This window comes from Triturus cristatus, chromosome 2_2 (genome assembly GCF_964204655.1).
Source record: "Triturus cristatus chromosome 2_2, aTriCri1.1, whole genome shotgun sequence".
Classification (NCBI taxonomy): Eukaryota; Metazoa; Chordata; class Amphibia; order Caudata; family Salamandridae; genus Triturus; species Triturus cristatus.
In genome coordinates, this window is record NC_140582.1 from 586,834,560 (window position 1) to 586,856,663 (window position 22,104).

Genomic DNA, 22,104 nt, shown 5'->3' on the forward strand with positions numbered 1-22,104 from the left:
TTTACCCATTTGAAGGGAAAGGATGGTTTCTAAAATTTGAGTCAGATTTAAATAAGAATCTTATTATTTTTATGAACCTTATAACATGTAGTACTTTTTTAAAATAACCTATGTAATTATTGCTGTACTATATTTATGTGGTCATGTATTGTAACACTCGTAGTTTTCTGCCAATCACTGCTTTCATCAACAGACTGGTGAGGCAAGGACATTTTGTTCATTCTACTTCACTACTAACAGTATGAATTCGTTTTTGATTTTGAATTATCTCTTCCATACGCACTGGCTATATATAGACCCAAACAAGATGGTGCGTGTTAACATACCATCAGGCTATCCTGGTCAACTTCCTGTAATATAGGTAAAATGTACCCATGTACCTTATTTCAGAGGGTTCATCGTAGAGTAAATTGCAATGGTGAGAACTTGTTACTCTAGTGTTCCCTAGATAGAACTGTATGTTTGTTATTGCTATATGACCCTCATTTTTAACCAAATGCAACGTGTTCTTTTTTCTAACACAATATGCGTATAACCCTCTTTTCCAGATAATAATGTAGTGTCAGACTAGCCTGTGAACTTTGACAAAAAAGGGGCAATTTTTGTTTATCAAAACCATTGTTGATTAAATGAGTGATGTTATACTTTTAGTGTAAGTACTTTTGTTATCGTTATAATAATCAACTGATTCACAATAGAATGTGTTCTCTAGGTCAGTGTGTGTTGTGCTAATCAGGGGTGGCTCCTCCATTAGGGCGGAGGAGCGTCGCCCCACTGCTTTCTCGCAGTGCGAGAAGCAAAAACACAAAATGGGATTTTAAATACCATTTTATGTTTCTGCTTCTCGCACTGCGAAAAAGCAGAAGGGTACGCCTGGTTGGTGGGCAGGTCGGGGAGGAGTGCTAGCCCAATGCTGTGGCCCCTGACTGTTTAGTCAACCCTCTGGGGCCGACCAAACTAGTCATGCGCACTCTCCTTTTCCTCTATGTAGGCTGCATGCAACCTACATAGAGAAAATGGCCTCCCCATTGGCGCCTGGCTGGGCTTCATCCCCACCAATCACAGCGCTGTCATTGCAGCATTGTGATTGGCTTAGGGGAGAGGAAAGAGGCTGCTTGTGGCTGCTTTCTGTTCAGGAGAGCAGCAGGAAAACCCCGGACACAGCCAGGAGCTGAGGCGGCACACCCTGTGGGACCCGGTAAGGTACGTTTTTAAAACATTTTAATTAAACCCGTCCCACCTCCTTCACAGGAACCTGCGTGAAGCCCCCCCCACATGTGAGTCATGCCGGCCGTGACTGGTGCTTATAGGTAAATTAAATTTTGTATTAAACAATAATTTTTATTAGGCATTGTTAGACCTGGCATCTTTGGTGTGGTTTCCCCTGACTTTTTGCCTCTACCTCATGTATTTTTGACGCTGTGCTGGATTTCGTTTTTGCTGGTTTAGATGCTTTGGGCACTTTGCCACTGCTGATCAGTGTCAAAGTGCAAGTGCTCCCTAGGTAAATTGTTATATTGATTGGTTATCCATGATTGGTATATTTGTTTCACCTGTTAGTCCCCAGTAAAGTGCAGCCAGGGCTGGTGATTAAAATGTTACTAGTGGGCCTGCAGCACTGGTTGTGCCACCCACAGGAGTAGCCCAAAATGGTGTCACAGGCCTGCCACCGCAGTGCCTGGGTGCAGTTTCTAACTGCCATGCTGACCTGACCAGTGTCCACACTGGCCAGGCCTAACCCTTCCCTTTCTGTACACATTGGACACCCCTATGGAAGGTCCAAGGTACCCCCCTGGGCAGGGTGCAGTGTATGTGAAAGGTAGAGCATGCATTGGTGTAGGTTACATGCTCTGGTAGTGAATTACAGCCATTTTTGTTTTTCACTATTGAAGGGCTATCTTGCCCATAGGCTATAATGGGGAATGCCGAGTATAATGTTTACCTGCATATCTTCCCATAGGGGCAAGATAGAAAATTAAAGTCTGGTATCCCTGAACTCACAATTTAATAACACATCTTTTAGGAAAGATGTTTTTTAAATCCTGTGTGTGAAAACAGCACTTTAAAAAGTGGCTGTTTCCTTTTCTGCCCTTTCTGTGTGCCTTGGCCTGTTTGTGAATTGACTGTCTGGTTTGTGAGTGACAGGGACAGGGGTGGCCCCCAAAGGCTGAATGAGTCAGCCCAGGGCTGAATAGGGAAATTCCCCTGTAGATGGGTGGTAGAAGTAGCACCTGGGCCTGAATAGGGCTGTTCCTGCCTTCCACAATGCTGGCTCCACCCCCTGCTGGGCAGCTGATGACCTGCACCTCTCTCTCAAAGGAAAGAAGAAACCAAGTAAACAGAGTGCTCCAGGACTGGCCAGAACTGGTTCTGACTAGGCCAAGGCCCCTCTGCCTTCAGAGGACAAAGGATTTTGGGGTATAAGTATTGGGACCCAGACTACAGATAATTAGATCATCCTGGAATCAAGAAGGAACCTCTGCCAATGAGATAGCTGGAAGACTGAAGAAGAAGGACTGACCTGCTGTAAGGCTGACCTGCAGTTGCTTTGCTGCCAAGGAGCGGGGAAGGACTTTGCTGTGTGCTGTGTCCCCTGGCTTGAAGGAATCTCCAAGGGCCTGAGTAGAGCTGGCCTCCTATTAAGAAGCCCCCTCCTTACCCTGACTAGAAGTAAGGGTCCCTATTTGGACAGTGGTACCTACCTCTACCAACTAGAGACCCCCAGATCTAACATTGGTGGCAGTGGTGGGATTAGAACTTGTATTTGACCCACAGTAATTGGTGTACATCACTAGTTTAAGTGCAGACTACTACGCAACCACATACTGTGTTTTTGGTTCTATTTTTGAGTAACTCTTCTAGAGCATCATGTCTCAGGTGGCAACAAGTGAGAGGGCAGGATTGGAGTTTTCCATTGAGGATCTGTGTTCGTACAGAGTTGAGGAGCTCAAGCAATTCTGCAAAGACCTTGGTTGCCCTGTGAAAAGTGGATCTAGAAAGGATGTGCTACAAAGAGTCTTGAAGAACTGGTGGGAGGCCCAAGAGGACGATGATGCAGGTGAAGAGAATGGTTTTGTTCCCCAAGACCAGTCTCAAGGGCTGGCTGCAACCATTCCAGTAGGGGCTTCACCCCAGAAGAGTTAGAGGAGAACCAAAGGGTGCGAGACCATGAATTGGAAATCATGCGAATGAAGATGAAGCAATTGGAAGTAGAGAAAGAAGAGAAAAGATTGCTTTTGGCTCATGAGTTGAGCATGAGGGAACTGGACATCAGAGCCAAACAGGTGGAGACCAGTTCCAATGGTGGCAGCGCACAGCCAGTGCAAGGGGGTAAAGTATATATCCCCAAAGATTTGGTGCAGAATTATAATAGGAGTGAGGATATCTATGCCTGGTTTACCTCGTATGAGATTGCATTGAGGATGAATGGTGTGCCTGATCAGCATTGGGGGCGGGCCTGTGGAAACATTTTAAGGCTTCTGGGAGGAGTGCTCTAGAGCTCTTAGAATTTGCAGGTGCCATGACCTACCCCAATATGAATGAGGCCCTATGTATGAGGTATGGACTTATTCCAGAGCATTATAGACTGCAGTTTAGGAACTCCAAGAAGAAAGAGTCTGAAACTTAGATGGAGTGTGTGAATCTGTACTCGCGTGCACTGGAAGGTTGGATGAAGGGCAGCAAAGTAACTGATTACAAGGGGTTGTTTCATTTAATTAGTTGGGAGCACTTGAGTAGTCTAAGTGTTCCAGAGCTGCGCCGGCATCTTTTAGACAGCAAGCTGACGGTCCCCATTGAGCTTGCTAAGGAGGCGGACCACAGAGGAATTGTGGGTACCACAGCCAAAGGTGGGCAGGGTCCCCAGCAAAAGAGTGGGGGGGACAAGGGTAACCAAAAGGAGTTCTCTCAAGGGCCCCAAAACAGTTCCCAGGGAAAGGAGTTCTGACCCCCCAAGCCCAAACCGACCTGGGCCCCTAGGGGCAGGCGGGACCCCAGGGGTCCACCTACCTGCTATCACTGCAAAGAGGTGGGGCACATTGCCCCTAGTTGCCCCAAGAAACCTCCAGCACCCACTGGTGCTCCTAAACCGGGTTTAGTGAGTATAGCTTTGGGGGAGGAGTTAATTTCTAGTGAAGGGGAGGGACCAGCAGTTATGACCCTTGTCTCTTTAGGAGACTAAGAGATGGTCCAGGAAACCTACCTGCCCGATAACACTAAGAAATACGGGCAGTGGGTGACCATCAATGGGAGAAGGGTGGAGGCTCTGAGAGACACAGGAGCCAGCGTGACATCTGTGAGGTGTCAGTGGGTGTCTGAAGAGCAGGTCATTCCCAATGTACTTCACCCAGTAGTTGCAGCTGACAACTCAGTGCGCCTCTGTAAAGTGGTGCAGGTTCCCTTTGAGTGGAGGGGGGTCTCAAGTCTCTTGAAGGTTGTTGTGAGTCCATCCATGCCTGTAGACTGTCTGCTAGGTAATGACCTGGAGAGTTCCCCGTGGAAGGAGTTGGAACGCCAGGCTCACATGGAGATGTTAGTTTTGCCTGAGTGGATCTGTGTGACCACTAGGTCTATGGCAGCCAGTTGGGGTGATTCAGCTGACCTGGAGCCTGAAACAGTGGCCCAGGTACCTGCCCGGAGGAGAAGGAGCAGAGGGCGTGGGAAACCAGCCCTCACCGTTCTCACGGTCCGGGAAGGAGCAGAACCTGAGGGGGATGCCATGAAACCTACAGGGGAACAGGTGGCCGAACTGGGGAACCTACCTGAGCTGACCCATTGGCAGCAAGAGGGTGGCCCCTCCAGGGAGGAGTTCTGCAGGCGGCAGAAGGAATGGCCTTACCTCATTGGTATGCGGCAGCAGGCTGCAGACCAGGCAGCTGGTGGAGCGGCCAAGGATCATCTAATTTACTGGGAGGATGGGTTGCTTTATAGTGAGCCTAAGTTCGCTGAGCCTGGTGCAGCCCGTGTGCTGGTGGTACCTGAGCGCTTCAGGGACTGCCTACTGGGTCTGGCTCATGACGTGCCTCTCGCAGGACATCTGGGGCAAGACAAGACCTTCCAAAGGCTTGTCACCCACTTCTTCTGGCCCCAGATGAAGAAGCACGTCGGGACATTCTGGAGGACTTGCCAGACTTTTCAGGCAAGTGGGAAGAGTGGAGAAAAGTGCAAGGCACCCCTCCAACCCTTTCCTGTGGTGAGCACCCCTTTCGAGCGGGTGGGCATCGATATTGTGGGGCCACTGGACCCCAAGACAGCCTTAGGCAACAGGTTCATCCTGGTCTTGGTGGACCACGCCACCCAGTACCCGGAAGCAGTCCCTCTCAGGATAATCACAGCACCCATGGTGGGCCGTGCATTGATGGGGATCTTTTCCTGTGTGGGGTTCCCAGAGAGATGGTCTCCGACCGGGGTACCAACTTCATCTCTAGGTACATGAAGTCTCGGTGGGAGGAGTGTGGGGTAACTTATAAGTTCAATTAAACAACAAAAGAGTGACAAAGGGATAGGGAGCAAAAAAAGGAGAGAGGCACGGGCAAAAACCAAAAATATTTGTTAAAAGAACCCTCACTCACCAACCTAGTTGGTGACATGCTTCATCATCGGGTTCCCACCAGAGAGGCCGAATGCCTCTCTGGTGTGCTGCGACGCCTGTGTTACAGCGGAGCGGGTTTCTGGTTGTGAAGGGAAGTGAGATTAAAAGGTGAATGATTTTAACCAATGACGAGTTTATTCTTGGCAAATCAAAAACCAATAAAAACGTGAATTGGGCAAGTTCTGGCCAGTGATGTTGACCAGGGCTTGACCAATTTTTAGGTCGACATGTTTCTGCTTATGGTGCCTATTCGGCTAAGCTTTCATCAGGACCAAGGTAGTCTCCACGGCGGTATGCACACTCTAAGGCGCACCCTGACCTGTGGAGATCAAAAGGTAAAACTCACGGTTTTACCCAGGAGCCTCCTATTATCCGGGGCTCAGAATGTTTATGCTGTTGTTGTTACTAACATCATGGGTCCGGGAGGGGGGTAGTGAGCTATAGTATTTCCATGCTCGCACACTCCCGCGATCAACCTCGATCTGTCCTCCTCGGCCCGGATCTATACGTTCACCACTCCTTACCACCCTCAAGGAAATGGGTTGGTTGAAAGGTTCAACCGAACCCTGAAAGGTATGATTATGGGCCTTGCGGAGCCCATGAAACGGAAGTGGGACGTCTTCTTACCATGCCTGTTGTTTGCCTTCAGGGAGGTGCCTCAGAAGTCCTTAGGGTTCAGTCCCTTTGAGCTTCTGTATGGCCACCCTGTTAGTGGACCTCTCACTCTGGTGAAAGACGGGTGGGAGAAATCCTTCGGGAAAACCCCCCAGGATGTGTTCAGCTATATGCTGGCCTTCAACAACCAGACACTGCGCTTAAGGAAGCTCACCCAAGAGAACCTAGAAGCCAGCCAGGAAGAAATGAAAAGATGGTACGACCAGAATGCCACTCTGGTCGAATTTCAACCTGGGCAGAAAGTGTGGGTAATGGCACCAGTGGAGCCTTGTGCGCTCAAGGACAAGTGGACTGGGCCATATGAGGTGGTGGTGCGCAAGAGCGAAGTAGCCTACCTGGTTAACTTGCAGACTCCCAGGCAGCCCCTGAGGGTATTACATGTGAACCACTTCAAACCCCACTTCGAGAGGTCTGATGTAACCATGCTCCTGGCTACAGATGCTGGAATGTAAGATGACAGTGACCCTCTTCCTGACCTTCCGGCAGCCAAGGAGCAAGATGAGTCAGTGGATGGTGTGGTCCTCTTGCCCACCCTGACCCTAGAACAGCAGAGGGACTGTCGCCAGGTGTTGGGTCAGTTTTCCTCCCTGTTCTGGCTGACCCCAGGTGTCACCAACTGGTGCGTCCATGATGTGGACACTGGAGATAGACTACCTGTAAAGCAGAAATTCTACAGGGTAGCTGACAAGGTCAGGGCCAGCATCAAGGAAGAGGTTTCCAAGATGTTGGCACTAGGGGTAATTGAGCCCTCCAGCAGCCTCTGGGCTAGCCCAGTGGTCTTAGTTCCAAAAGCTGCTGCGCCCGGTGCCACCCCAGAACTCCGGTTTTGTGTGGACTACCGTGGGCTCAATGCAGTCACCAAGACTGACGTGCACCCCATCCCCAGAGCTGATGAGCTCATGGATCGGTGGGAGCTGCCCAGTTCCTCAGTACGTTTGATTTAACATCTGGGTACTGGCAGATTGCCTTAACTGAGGGGGCCAAGGAGAGGTCTGCGTTTTCAATGCCAGAGGGGCACTTCCAGTTCCGAGTTATGCCCTTTGGGTTGAAGAACGCCCCTGCCACATTCCAGAGACTGGTCAACCAGGTACTGTCCGGGCTGGAGGAATTCAGTGCCGCATACCTGGATGACATTGTTGTGTTCAGCTCCACGTGGGAGGAACACTTGCAGCACCTCTGTGAATTGTTGAAGGCTCTGCAAAGGGCAGGCCTCACTATAAAGGCCAGTAAATGCCAAATAGGGCAAGGTTCTTTGGTGTACTTGGGACACCAGGTAGGGAGCGGCCAGGTGGCGCCCCTCCAAGTAAAGATCCATACCATCCTGGCTTGGGAGCCCCCCAAGACCCAGAAAGAGGTGTGAGCCTTCCTAGGACTCACTGGGTATTATCGCCGATTTGTCAAGGGATATGGCCCCATTTTTGCCCCCTTGACAGAGCCCGCTTCAAGGAAGCAGCCCAGGAGAGTGAATTGGACCAAGGCACCTGATTTCTCCAGTGAGTTTGTATTGCAGACAGACGCTTCAGAGCATGGTGTGGGAGCGGTACTCTCACAGAACAACGAACTAGGCTTGGACCAACCTGTAGTTTTCATAAGTAGGAGGCTAATTCCCACGGAACAGAGGTGGAGTGTGATTGAAAGGGAAGCTTTTGCTGTGGTCTGGGGTCTGAAGAAGCTGAGGCTCTACTTGTTTGGGACTCACTTCCAGGTTCAGACAGACCAGAGGCCCCTTAGATGGTTAATGCAGATGAGGGGTGAGAACCCAAAACTGTTGAGGTGGTCCATCTCCCTACAGGGAATGGACTTTACGGTGGAACACCGTCCCCGGTACAGAACACACCAACGCTGATGGTCTGTCCAGGTTTTTCCGCCTTCACGATGAGAACTCCCAAGAGGGTGGGTAGTTCTCCCCCGTTTCAGCTGGAGGGGACACGTGTTAGACCTGACATCTTTGGCGTGGTTTACCCTGACTTTTTGCCTCTACCTCCTGTATTTTTGACGCTGTGCTGAATTTCGTTTTTGCTGGTTTAGATGCTTTGGGCACTTTGCCACTGCTGATCAGTGTCAAAGTGCAAGTGCCCCCTAGGTAAATTGTATCCATGATTGGTATATTTGTTTCACCTGTTAGCCCCTAGTAAAGTGCACTGAGTGTGCCAGGACTGGTGATTCAAATGCTACTAGTGGGCCTGCAGCACTGATTGTGCCACCCACAGGAGTAGCCCTAAAATGGTGTCACAGGCCTGCCACCACAGTGCCTGGGTGCAGTTGCTAACTGCCATGCTGACCTGACCAGTGTCCACACTGGCCAGGCCTAACCCTTCCCTTTCTGTACACATTGGACACCCCTATGGAAGGCCCTAGGTACCCCCCAGGGCAGGGCGCAGTGTATGTGAAAGGTAGAGCATGTATTGGTGTAGGTGACATGCTCTGGTAGTGAATCACAGCCTTTTTCATTTTTCACTATTGAAAGGCTATCTTGCCCATAGGCTATAATGGGGAATGCTGAGTATAATGTTTACCTGCATATCTTCCTATAGGAGCAAGATAGAATATTAAAGTCTGGTGTCCCTGAACTGCGTGCCTTGGCCTGATTGTGAATTGACTGTCTGGTTTGTGAGTGACAGGGACAGGGGTGGCTCCCAGAGGCTGAATGAGTCAGCCCAGGGCTGAATAGGGAAATTCCCCTGTAGATGGGTGGGAGGAGTAGCACCTGGGCCTGAATAGGGCTGCGCCTGCCTTCCACAACGCTGGCTCCACCCCCTGCTGGGCGGCTGATGACCCTGCCCCTCTCTCTCAAAGGAAAGAAGAAACCAAGTCAACAGAGTGCTCCAGGACTGGCCAGAACTGGTTCTGACTAGGCCAAGGCCCCTCTGCCTTCAGAGGACAAAGGATTTTGGGGTATAAGTATTGGGACCCAGACTACAGAAAATTAGATCATCCTGGAATCATGAAGGAACCTCTGCCAATGAGAAAGCTGGAAGACTGAAGAAGAAGGACTGACTTGCTGTAAGGCTGACCTGAAGTTGCTTTGCTATCAAGGAGAGGGGAAGGACTTTGCTGTGTGCTGTGCCCCCTGGCTTGAAGGAATCTCCAAGGGCCTGAGTACAGCTGGCCTCCTGTTAAGAAGTCACAGGAACAAAAGGACTTCACCCCAGCTTTCCCCTGAACTCTGCTGTGTGAGTTCTGCCCTTCCTAGAGTGTTTGATCCAATTGTGGGGCCTCTGGAAGTGGTGCCTGCTGTTGGGAAGCTGACCAAGAGAAAAGAAGTAAAAGTTCTGCAACTTTTCACACACCGCCGGCTTAGCGAGAACATTTCCGTCGCCGCGAAGATCGTCGCAGCGCCTATTGCCGCTGAAAAAATCAACGCCGTGTTCGTCTTCAGAGCGCATCGCCCCCGGAGCGGGAAGATTACCGTCGCTGCGAGTATCATCACAGAGCCTGCCACCACAGAGTGAGATCGTCGCATCGCTCGTTAGCGAGCCGCATTTTGTCGCTGCGAACATCGTCGCAGAGCCATCGAAGATCGTATCACCGCTCGGTAGCGGGCCGTATTTGATTGCTACGAACATCGTCGCAGAAACATCGAAGATAGTCGCATCGTGCCTTTGCGAGTAAATTTCTACCGGAAAAGCTACGCCTTGGAATCCATACAAGTGTCGCCTCACTCCCCATACAGGCCGGATTCGTCGCACACGCCCGCTGCCTGCAGCGGGGTTGTCGCATCGCCTCCCCAGGGTCTCAGGACTGACACTGTTGCTTGTTTTTCAACGCCTGAGCGCCGCTAGGAACTTTTATCGCATCACCAGGTACTGTTGGCTAAAATCGACGCTAATGTGGATTATTTTGTCGCTAAGCTAAGAACTCTTTTGAAACCATATTCTTGAACTGTGTCGGTTGGATTTTTGTCGTTTTGGTCTTGTGTAGTTTATATAAAAGTACTTTATTTATCTACACTGGTGTGGAGTCCATTTGTGGTGTTTTCACTGTGTTACTGTGAGTGTTGTTACAAGTACTTTACACATTGCCTTTGATAAGCCTGTCTGCTCGTGCCAAGCTACCAAGGGGGTGAGCAGGGGTTATCTAAAGAGTGTATCCCCCTTACCCTGACTAGAAGTAACAGTCCCTATTTGGACAGTGGTACCTACCTCTGCCAACTAGAGACCCCCAGATCTGACAGGCATGCTCCCAATTTAGCTAGTCTGAGATCTTTCTTCCATTTGGTCATTCTTTTAATATGCTTCATGTTTGTTCCTATGTGGGGAACATTGATACACCTTTTGTGCAGCATAAACAATCTCCTGGAAGGCTAGTTCAGTCTGCCCTAATATAAAATCAATACAGGATGACACTAAGCATAAATACCATTTATGCTGTTTTACAACATTTTTGCACGGGGCCTATATTTTGGCAGGGGACTTATTTCATTAGCATTGGTTTGCTCCTTCAATAAAAGCTTTTCTTTTAAATCTGAATAGATTTTCTACACGTAGACCATATGTGCACTAGAGGACCAGTGTTATGTTATGTTATGTTATGTTATTTATTCTTTTGTATAGCGCACGGCTACTCAAAAAGAGTGTCCCGGCGCTTTAGGAGAAGGAGTGCTGCAACATAATAACATAACAACGTTAGAAGAAGAAAAAAAGACCGAATGCCAGACAAATACATGCAAGAAAAAACAGGCTACTGGGTGAACAGCCAGGTTTTAAGGCCTTTCCTAAACGCTAGTAGGCTGGTAGCTCCCCGCAGAGTGAGTGGCAGAGAGTTCCACAACTGTGGCGCCAGTAGTCCAAAAGAGCGGCCACCCAGACGAGCTCTCTTCACACGCGGAACAACCGCCAAAAACAGGGATTCCGACCTCAAAGACCGGGTCGGATGATAGAAGACCAGTCTCTTTTGAAGGTACTTTGGTCCCACCGCGTGGAGAGCTTTATAGGCCAGAGTCAAAGCCTTAAAAACAATCCGTTTCCGGATCGGGAGCCAATGCAAAATTTTCAGCAGGCCCGATACACTGGCCCGTCTATTTAATCCGAAGATAGCTCTCGCAGCAGCGTTCTGCACCACTTGGAGCCGCTGCAGCAAATACTCCGGCAGCCCCAGGTAAAGAATGTTCGAATAATCCAACCTGGACCCGATCAAAGCCTGCACTGTCAGCTTCCTATGCTCCTCCGACAGCAGGGGAAGGAATCTCCGCAGCATCCTAAGGATGCCAAAGCAGATGCCCGACACCCCCAGGATCTGGGATTTCAATGTTAACCCCTTATCCATCTTGACCCCCAAGTTCTTGGCTACTTGGGAGGAGCAAAACGGGGGAAACATATTAATCGGCCACCAGGCCTGCCAGTCTGGCTCTGTGTCGCACCCAAAGAAGAGAACCTCCGATTTATCGGAATTGCACTTGAGGCTGTTCCGTTGGAACCATTGAAAAACAGCCCCAAGGCAATCCCGAATGCTCTCCCCATTAAAGTCTCCACCTCTCATACATGAGAAGAGGAGCTGGGTGTCATCGGCATAGGATACGATCCGGGCCCCATACGACTCCACCAATGCCGCCAACGGGGTCATGAAGATGTTGAATAGGGTCGGGCTCAAAATAGAGCCCTGTGGGACCCCGACTCCCAGAGGCGGCATCACGGCGGAATCTGGCGAGGCCCAGACCGTTTGCCGGCGTCCGGCTAGAAAGGAGGAAAACCAGCCGAACACCGTCCCCCGCAGACCTATCTCAAAGAGTCTTGCGAGAAGGCCATCATGGGGGACGGTGTCAAACGCCGCCGACAGGTCCAACAACACCAGCATGGCTTTGCCCCCAGAGTCCAGAACCCCTTTAATGGTTTCTGAGACCTCAAGGAGCGCAGTCTCTGTACTGAGATGGGAACGAAAACCTGACTGGGTGGCGTGCAAAATCTCATTGGTCTCAAGAAAATTGGAAAGCACAACCTGAACGTGCTTTTCCAAAATCTTCGTGAGAGCCGGCAGCAAAGAGATAGGCCTATAATTGACCGGGGCCTTAGGATCCAGGCCTGGCTTTTTGAGCAATGGAATCACCATTGCCTGCTTCCAGGCGTACGGGACCACTCCCTGACTCAGCGAAAGATTTAACAGCGGATTTGCCAGTGGATTAATCACCTCCGCAACTTTCGCTAAAAATTTTGCAGGGCAAGGGTCGAGGGGTGAACCCGATTTAAGATTGCCCATTAGCGCTAAAGAGTCAGGGGCAGAGAGCGGAGGAAACACACTCAGCGTCACACCAGGCTCTGCCCGCGGGGATAAGGTGGCCTCAGGATTAGTCTGGGCCAAAAGCCCAGGCGATGGAAAAGAATCCTGTATGCGTTGGATCTTGCTTGTAAAAAAGTCAGCAAGGTCCGAAGCCCAGGTACCAGACGGTTTTTCGTCTAGGATGTTAGACCGTGGGGAAATAAATTCTCTCACAATGGAGAAAATCTCCTTGCAGGAGTTAGGAGCCGCATCTATTCTCCTGGCTAGATATGCTTTTTTTTCCAGGCGGATGTCCCGGTGATAGGCCTTGACCACCGTTTTATAGGTCAGCTTGGCTGCAGTATCATAATGAGCCCGCCACGCTCTCTCGGCCACCTTACACTGCTGCCGCGTAGCCGACAGTGCAGCGGTAAACCAAGGCGCAGAGACCCGTTTCGGTGTCAGACGGGGTGTCAGATCCGGGGCAAGGTCATTCAGCCTGTCTAGAAGCCAAGCTTGCAGGGTCTCCAAGTCCTTATCCAGATCTCCAGAGAGGGAACATGGGCAATCCACAGCAGCCTGGGCCAGCATCTCTGGGGTCACACGATGATATGCCCTATGGACACGACCCTGTTGCAGTGCCAAGGCAGCCACCGATTTGACTGTGCCTTTGATCGTAAATTTGGCAAGCGAGTGGTCAGACCATAGTACTGGTGTAATCTCAATCATTCAGTTAGTGATTGGAATCTCATTCTATGGACATGTGTGCTTGTATGTGATACGAATAAAGTTAAGGAGTTAAATAGCCACTTTTCACTTGAGAGATAAGCGGTCTCTTCGTGTATTGTCAATAAGCCATTTTTGAAGAATAAAGACAAACTGACATTGATTGGTAGGCTCCGGTTGATTTATACCTGAAAGTAAATTCAACAGTGAACTGTTTTTACATGGCGTGAAAACTCAGAACTGAAATTTTTGAGCCTATTGAAAACTCATTAAATGAACCGTAAGATAATTTGAGATAATGTGCAGCTGCTAAGATTAGTTCTGATTTAAGTTTAGAGATGTTTGTTCCTCTATTTCCCTCATATGTATTGGTTAGGAACCCTTCTTTTTGCACTTTGTTTATGCAAAACATCACCTGTTACAATAACTAGGGAGCTGCGACTGTAATACCTTTAGATTATACAGTATTTCTGTAAGCATTTACATTTTAAAATTATAACTGAGCAGTAAGTCTTGTGATGACATAGTTTCAATAACATGGTGTAGACAAACTAAGCTAATTTTGAGACTGAACAAATGTTTTTATAGTGATGTATATATTGTCTATATATCATGTTTTAATGACAGAAAATGATTGTTTTGATTTGCAGCCCTGAAGAAGTTACACAAAAATGAACGTTTGTTTCGGTAGTGCAATAATTATTAAGGAAATAGACACTTGTACCCACAGGCACTGTTGTGCTAAATGTAATAAACATTAATACACATACACCTTTAGCATAATGGTGTAAACAATGGCTTCAAAAACATCAACCATCACACTTTAGAAAGATTGATGTAAGAATGTATCTGGTGTTCAAAAGCACCTTACATCTATGCCTGTAAAAGTTGCTTTTATATTAAGCATTTTCAGAAGGTGTTGGCTTTCACATCATGAAGGGAATTCGTTTCCTAGGCTAATCAATTCAAAAGTACTCAATAAAAAAGTAATCATTCTCAATCTGGAATTTACACACCTCTTTATCTCCATCCCTGTGAAGCAGCCACAGCTGGGTCTTAGAACTCATCCTCTCCAAACATGCACTACTTTATGTGAATTACTAAACAAAATTACAAATCCACGCCCTAGACAAATGCCTCAACTAAACAGCAAACTGCCATTCAAATGGTCTTCCAAAATTATTACCCAGAGTTACTATATAAAAAAAAAAATATTCATTTTGTTTCGAGCTGACCTTGATGGTTCATTAAGTACTATTGTTGCGATTGCACATCTTGGCTCCAAATATTAAAAGCACATTATCTTGCTTGCCATCTGCACATGTTTAGTTATTTTAATAATTTACTTAGGGGCCGATTACGAGTCTGGCGGTCCATGGACCCCCAGACTTGTGGGGTTGCAGGGGCTGCAGTCTCCCAACCACCCTATTACGATTAGGGCAGTTGGACGGGCATTGCCCTGCCACAGCCTCCAGGGAACTGCTGTTCTCTGGCAGTGTTCTGACAGTCAGGAGGCATCAATATGTTTGGCGGGACTGCCATGGTCCAGCAAAGCATAGTAATGAGTTTCCTCTCTGCCAGCAGTGTCATGTAGGTTCCTACTTTATGAACACTGTGACGGAGAGAAAACAGAGGGGGTCCTGCAGGCCCCCATGTGCCTCCTCCGCATGTAGATGCACACTGGATTGCTTAACATGTGCCCCCCTGTATGCATTACCCCAGTTCCTGCATGGCATGGACTTTTCAGTCAATGCCTTTCAGGAACTGTTTTTGGCGTTCCCATTGCGGTGCTCATTTTCAGGGCACCGCCATGGGAACATCAAAACAAAGCCAGCCAGACAGGAGGAAACTCCTAATCTGGTGGGTGGTCTGACCATGGCTTTGGCGGTGCGGCGTCGGGGTGGACCCGGCGAGGCATCGCCAAAGTGGTAATAAGGCCCTTAATGTCTTTAAACACCAGTATATTTCCAAAGATGTAAAGCATGCATAAGCTCTTTTGAGTTATAAGACTTTATGCGGGGGCCACATTTTCTCTTCATTCTTAAGCATGTGTCAGCTTTTACATCAGGCTTTCCTTTTAATTGCATCAATGGAGATGATCTATCACTGTATTCAATGAGCTCAATGAGTTAGGTTTATTTAACGCAAATTCATTCGGATACACACTTGCAGCAGAAAAGTATCTCTCAGAGAATAATTGTACGCGTAATTAATAAGAACATTAAACAGCTGTAGATGTATGGATGGAGTACTACGCATATGGTGAAAGCTGCATTTCAAACAGTGTAAACCAAGCAGGTACGGAAGATGAAAAGAAATTACCCGCAGTGGTTAATTTGACTGAATGAGGCCAATCTTTATTTTCACTGAAGTCAGCAATTAGGATCAGTGGTATTAGTTACCTGCTGAGACCATAGAGATTTTTTTCTTTGCTGGAGTGCCTGCCAAACATAGAGGCACTTGGTTATTTTGTGTTTCAAGGGCATTAAATTTGAAGCACTGACAAAAGCAAAATAGCTTCAGCAAATGAGGATTTGTTTTGCTCTGTTGAATAATTGTTTATATGCAATCGGATTTTTTGTGGTATCTGATTGCTAAATGTGTGTTATGTGACACTCCACAAATCCGATTCTGAACTGTTAACTAATCCTCTCCTTCAGGCAGTGCTTTTTCACATCTTCACATAAGACAAATTTCATGATATCCCTTCTGAAAAAATGCAGTACTGGAGCCCTACAGATTGCAATACTTTGATGATAGACAAAATCCTATTTTTTTGGTTTAATATCAAGGTAATCATTTTACATGTAGTCGGAAGCAGATGCATTCTGTATTTATATCAGCGGATATGAAACTGGCCAAAGGCTGTGAATAGAATGACAGCGTGTCCCTCAAGAATAATGTGCTTTCTTTTGTGCTCTGTGTAAAGCAAATATTTTAATCTCTCCATCAATATTTCATTAGAACAAAAGATCTCACAATAGCATTGCTTTAGCAAAATGATAGTGCAGCAGAGTAAATAATGCAAAGCATTCTTACAAACATCCATTGTTTTGATTCATTGGGGTGGCCTTCAAAAAATCCCCTATCCTTCCATTAAAAATAAAATATTAAGACGTGTTTTACCGTTACATCAATATTTAATGTGTTAATTCTTCAGCAAGCATCTGTCAAAAGGGGAGAGAATCTAACAGATATACAGACCAACATAAGTTCCTCTATTTTTCATTGATATTAATCTTTAACTTTATTTAGTCTACCTCTTATTATCTTTGGCCCATGTGGCGCAGTTATAAACATTAAATAGTAGCTATGTGAGGTTAAGGAAAAAAATAATAAGATCAGCCCTGGTATGGCCTGTGAAAACTAAATTCAGACTTCAGATGGGCATTTACACTTTTCTCTCTTAATGATGTTCATGTTCTGCAAGCTTAGTATTAAAACACAGTGCTTGTTCCCAATTGAATATTATGGGGTTACCGAGAAACTTGAAATCACAGTATGTATTAGATTGTATTATTGGGGTTTATATTGCTGCAACAAAGGCCCTGGAGTGTGTCATTGCACCTCATATCTATTTGGCACATTGGCAGCAAGAGGTTACATCATTGTGTAGGCAACAATTCAGGAACTCTTTTTCAGCATATGTACTCCTTTTATAAGAGCCTAAACAACGTGTGGAACATGACATTAAAACAAGACATCATGGCAGACAATACAGGTTAGACAAAGACTGGCAACCGCTCTGGCCGCATCCCAATCCGTTGTTTTTCCCCTACAATGCCACCGGTGCTAGGTTGCGTGTGTTCAGGGAGGACTTGGCCTTGCAGTTCAGTCTGGACATGAAGATCAGGGTCAAGACTGATTTGCATATGTCTGGCTCCAAACTGAGGTGGCATGGTAGACAAACAACGATGGATTGGGATGAGGCCAGTGGCTGAGAATAATTCAAGAATTCCATCCACCACCTTGTTGTTGTATCATTCATTTTGCAGCATTTCATGAACTTTCATTAGTAGAAACGCAGCTATTTTATAATATCCATTTGAGGATGCAGTTTAAAGTAGTTTAGGCAATCATGTTTAAATCCAAATAATTTTTCAAAAATACATTTGTGTCACAAATGCTGTGTGAGTAGTGATCGAGTAGAAAGGGTGTGAAACATATGATCATTTCTTGAAATGTTAAAAACATAGGTGTTAATATCCTTTGCTTCAAACAGGTATGGGCCCTTGGAGATGGTCAGCGTTTATGACAGACATTTTGAGGGATTTAGGTAAAGGACCTTGTAAGTTAAATTGGCATGTTGGCTAACTGAAATGAAAGTGTTCTGATAGAACATATGGTGATCAGCAGGTCACAGTTTAAATCCTGGTACAACCAACCCAGCCTTGAATCTTTCTGAAGATTTCTAATTGAGTTCACCTATATAAGACAACAGGGATCACTGTTTTATTTGCAGATCTTATAAACGATAGAAGGGTGGCACGAAGATGTATTCTGAAGATAAGGTATTACATACTTTATTTTATCTTATCATTTCTCCTCAGTCGAGAGCTTAACACAGAGCTGATCTTATCACATTCACCATGAATGTTGCAAACTATTTTGGGTAGTATACTTAAGATTACATTGCATAACCGAAAAGTGAGTATAAGAGAATGTACAGTGGTTGCTAATGAAGACTTTCACTTTGGGTGTCATTTAAGTTGAAAGAAGGCATGTTTTGCTCAATGCATTTTATTCAGTATCAGCCTAGGGTTTTAGCTTATTGTATTATTAAAGACAGCGAACTACCTTTCTTAACTGACAAGGCCTATTTTTTTCTTTCTTTTAGCTGGAAGTACTTTTCAGCCATTTGTGTTTGTTGCTTAAGCAGGATATTAGTATGGAGTAGTCAGACTTAGAGGTTACTTTAATGTAAAGCTTGATATCTTAAACAAAGAGGTGATTTTTATTCCCAGGACACCAAACAAAGATCTAATGGGCCTGTTATAAATATTGGCTAGAAGAAAGTACAGTATTGAGTCTGGAGGTACTCTGCAGTGTACAGAGACAGGTTTACTGATAATGTCTTCTATTATTATACAATAGGCTCTGTTGGTAAGGTAGGATGTTAATCATATTTTGTTTCCCCATCAACACTGAGCCTTTGCTAGAGAGTAGAGGAACATGTTAGGGATCATCACATCAAAGTGTGAGGATAATTTAAGAGCCAATATTCATTTTTAACTTAAATGATGAGGGTGTTGTCAACCACAATCATCACTGAAGTCCAAGTGCTATGTCCTTGAACAGAAGCATTATTAAGAGACACCAATGAAATTGAAAGTGTCAAATATAGGTGATTTATATTGGAACGAGTCAGGAAAAATGTATTTAATAAAGCAACCCACTTCTTGATTCATCTTTCTTATCATTACTTATGATAACATTCTTCCTGTTAGCCAAACGTCATTTGTCCATACACTGGAGTAAGAGCTCTGCGTCGAAACACAAACAATAGCTACCTGACAAGATCTATTGTACGGGCCAGTTAGAGACCTTTGACGAGGAGCTGCCGAAGCCATTGAGACCAAAATACATTTGGGTCCCACTTACAGTGCATTTACTTTCAAACCCTGACATAGTTTAACCCACAGAATGATATGGCAATACCATCTGATGATGACAAAACAATTACACTCACACTAGCATGATTATCATTGTATTACAACTGTGATGTGTGTTTTTTCCTATGAGACCATCAATATTATATTGTTTATATTCTGTTTTATATGCTGAAAACCCAATAATAAAAATGTTATCATTCTTCTGACATTTTTGGCTTCCAATATTGATTAGGAATACATTTGGCAAACATTAGTATGAATGAAGAGGCCCTGTTTTGACAGTAACTGCTGAAGAAACATGGGTTGAGGGTTAACATTTGCCAATGGTCACCACATCTCTTATATACGAAAAATGTTTTATTGACAGTTTTTTTGTAAATTCAGGAACTGTCTATGGGGTACAATGTATAACACTTCAGACCTCCAGTCTATCGGAAGACCTAGCAAATTAAATGTTATTGGACTGTGCATCAATCTAAGTGTGGAATTCACCCAGTTTCTTGCCCCTTCCATATCATGAAAACATCATCAATGTATCTACTCCATGCAATGATTTTCTCATGGTATGGATTATTGACAAAGATATGGTGCTTCTCATAGTCTTTGAAACAAATGATAGAATGCGCACAATATTTTCCTGAATCAACAACTGTTTAATAATGCTCAAAGGCAAAAGCATAGGCATGCTGGCTCGCATTGTGCTCTGTCCCAAAGGCACATGGATGAATATCAAAATTGTCTGTTACGCCTTGCACTCCATGTGCAATGTAGGCAAAAGCCAGAAGAATAAATCCACTTGAAACATTTTTCATCCACATAATCCATTTTAAATCCATGTTTAGTTTACCTTTTCCTTGTTCATCAGTACTTCCTGAGTATACACAGAAACAACGTGATTTATAAACTTTGAATGCTCATTAAATGCCCATACCGGCCTTTTTCACGTTTCAAATTCACAACACATCCCGAGTGACATAAGAATTCACCCAATGCATTTCTGGCTGAACAGCAAACATACTCAATCTGCCAGAATTACGTGCATCAATAATCTCTGAAAGCCATAAACATGCTGTGCATATAATCACTACCAACCCAACATGCCCTTAGCATCACCACCAAAAAAAAGGTGCCCAAAAATACAAATCAAAAGTGGTATTCACATAAAACAATGCAGAAATATACATACTCCAACAATGTGCCTACAGTGCACCCCAACGTAACTCCATCCATGTGCATTAACAAACTGTGAAAAAAACAAGCATCAACCTAATATAAGAAAAAAAAAAAACTTACAGTGCTTCACATTTGTATTCATTATTTTAAACTTCTCACCACCAAAACCGGCACCGTGACCTCGTAATCTAGGTTATAGAAAGACAACTGAATAGTGCGCCAAACCATCTACTTATTTATTAACCGTTGGTCAGCGCCCTAGGTGAAACCCACCCACTTAAATGCAAGGTGCAGTTAAAACCCGATGCACCTGTGGAAACTAACCAAAAAAATGTATGAAAGAAAAATACTAACTGCATAAACTCTCCAACCCTAATTGTGCCTACGTATATTCTAAGTAACTAGACCAAAATTATCTGACAGCTTTGTAAAAATAAAATTGGACAAATCGCTGTTGTGAACCATGCCTACATGCAGTTTTAAAATAAACATTTTTTAACCATCAATCAGAAAACAATATTCAATATAAAACAATTGTCCAATATTTGATCATGCAAACATCTCCTAAATAACCTTTCAATTGTTCATTTCAATCTTCGTTCTGGTGCCGACAATCAGATGGACAGTAGTGTACAATACTTAAAACTAATGATATCATGCACATCATATTTTCCTGAATCAACCAATGTTTAATAATGCTCAAAGGCAAAAGCATAGATGTGCTGGCTCATTATTGTGCTCTGTCCCAAAGGCACATGGATGAATATCAAAATTGTCTGTTAAGCCGTTGCACTCCAGAAACAAGCCGCACAGCAATGAAGTCGAAATCCATAAGAATCAATCCACTTGAAATATTTTTCAGCCACTTAATCAATTATTTGTCCATTTTTAGTTCATGTTTGTCCTTGTTAATCAGTATTTCCTGAATATACACAGAAACAATGTGATTTATAACATTTTCTTTTTTAGTTATCAAAGCTTTTTTGAATAAAATATGAAATTACAGAATTTTACATTACGTAGAATAGAACAGCAAGCCATGAAATATAATTTAACCGGAAAGGTAAACAATTATCAGTGATCAATATAAAGGACGGAATATATTATATAGTTATTATATAAAATCATTCTGTACTTAAAACATCACATTTTTTGATATTTGTGTATAAAAAGGGGGAAAAAAGGAAGCTAGAAGAAGAGAACAGAAAAGAGGAGAAAAAAGAAAGAAGAAGAGAAAGCAAAAATATTACGTAGTGCCTATTCGCACATATATCACTTAACAAATCCTATATCACGTAATTAATTCATATAATAAACAAAAAATGCTATTAACATCTTAATTCTCATAATAACATTGCAAAAAATTATATGTTATTTTAAATATTAAAGGAAGAAGTCATCATGGGGGCTGGAAAACTCTAGTGGAATCACTGGAGGTTTTACACTTTTTATTTAAGTAATTAGTAGGCGGAGACTAAAAAAGGTCCCTTTTGATCTTATGTAATGTAGATGTAGCTACTGCTGTATCAAGTCTATGATGAGAACAAAGAAGATTCCACCAGCTGGTAACATTAATATCTTTGGCATTTTTCCAATTGGATGTAATGATTTGAAAAGCAGTAGGAAGTGACAAATCTAAAAAGTGACTAGTGTAGACTGTGCTGGCCAAAAGTGTGACGAACTTCCTAAAAAAATGAGTTTAATAGCAAAAGGGAAAACAATAGAACAAATTGTAGAATTAGTCTTGCAAACCTTAAACCAAAAAGTAGCGGTAGGTGGAAAATGAAAAAACATATGTAAATATGTACCAGGAGGAGTTTTACAAGACCAGCACATGTTTGAAAATGTTGGATGATATTTTTGCAAAGAATGTGGAGTTCTATATAGTCTATTATAAAAATAATAAAGGGTTTGAGTAGTGCTAGCATTATGGGATGTGTGGTGTTTTTCATTCCAAATGGATCCCCAGTCCCGTAAAGACAATGAATGTTGAAGATCAGATTCCCAGAATGCCTCAATCTTGGACTTAGGACGAGAAGGAATAGTATAATGCAAATATTTATATATATGTGAAGCTCTGAGAAATGGCGATAGTACAAGTGGAACAGGAGGCAATGAGCTTGTGTGAGATTGGGG

General features: G+C 44.7%; 1 long non-coding RNA gene across 1 annotated transcript in view; it reads right to left on the bottom strand.

Annotated features, from left to right (window-relative positions):
• Positions 1-19,444: 19,444 nt before the first annotated feature.
• The window catches only part of LOC146862555 (uncharacterized), a 62,542-nt gene continuing 59,882 nt past the window's right edge, over positions 19,445-22,104 (bottom strand). The window contains exon 3 of the long non-coding RNA XR_014978150.1: positions 19,445-20,890. This is a non-coding gene — a long non-coding RNA (uncharacterized LOC146862555). The remainder of the gene's footprint in view (positions 20,891-22,104) is intronic.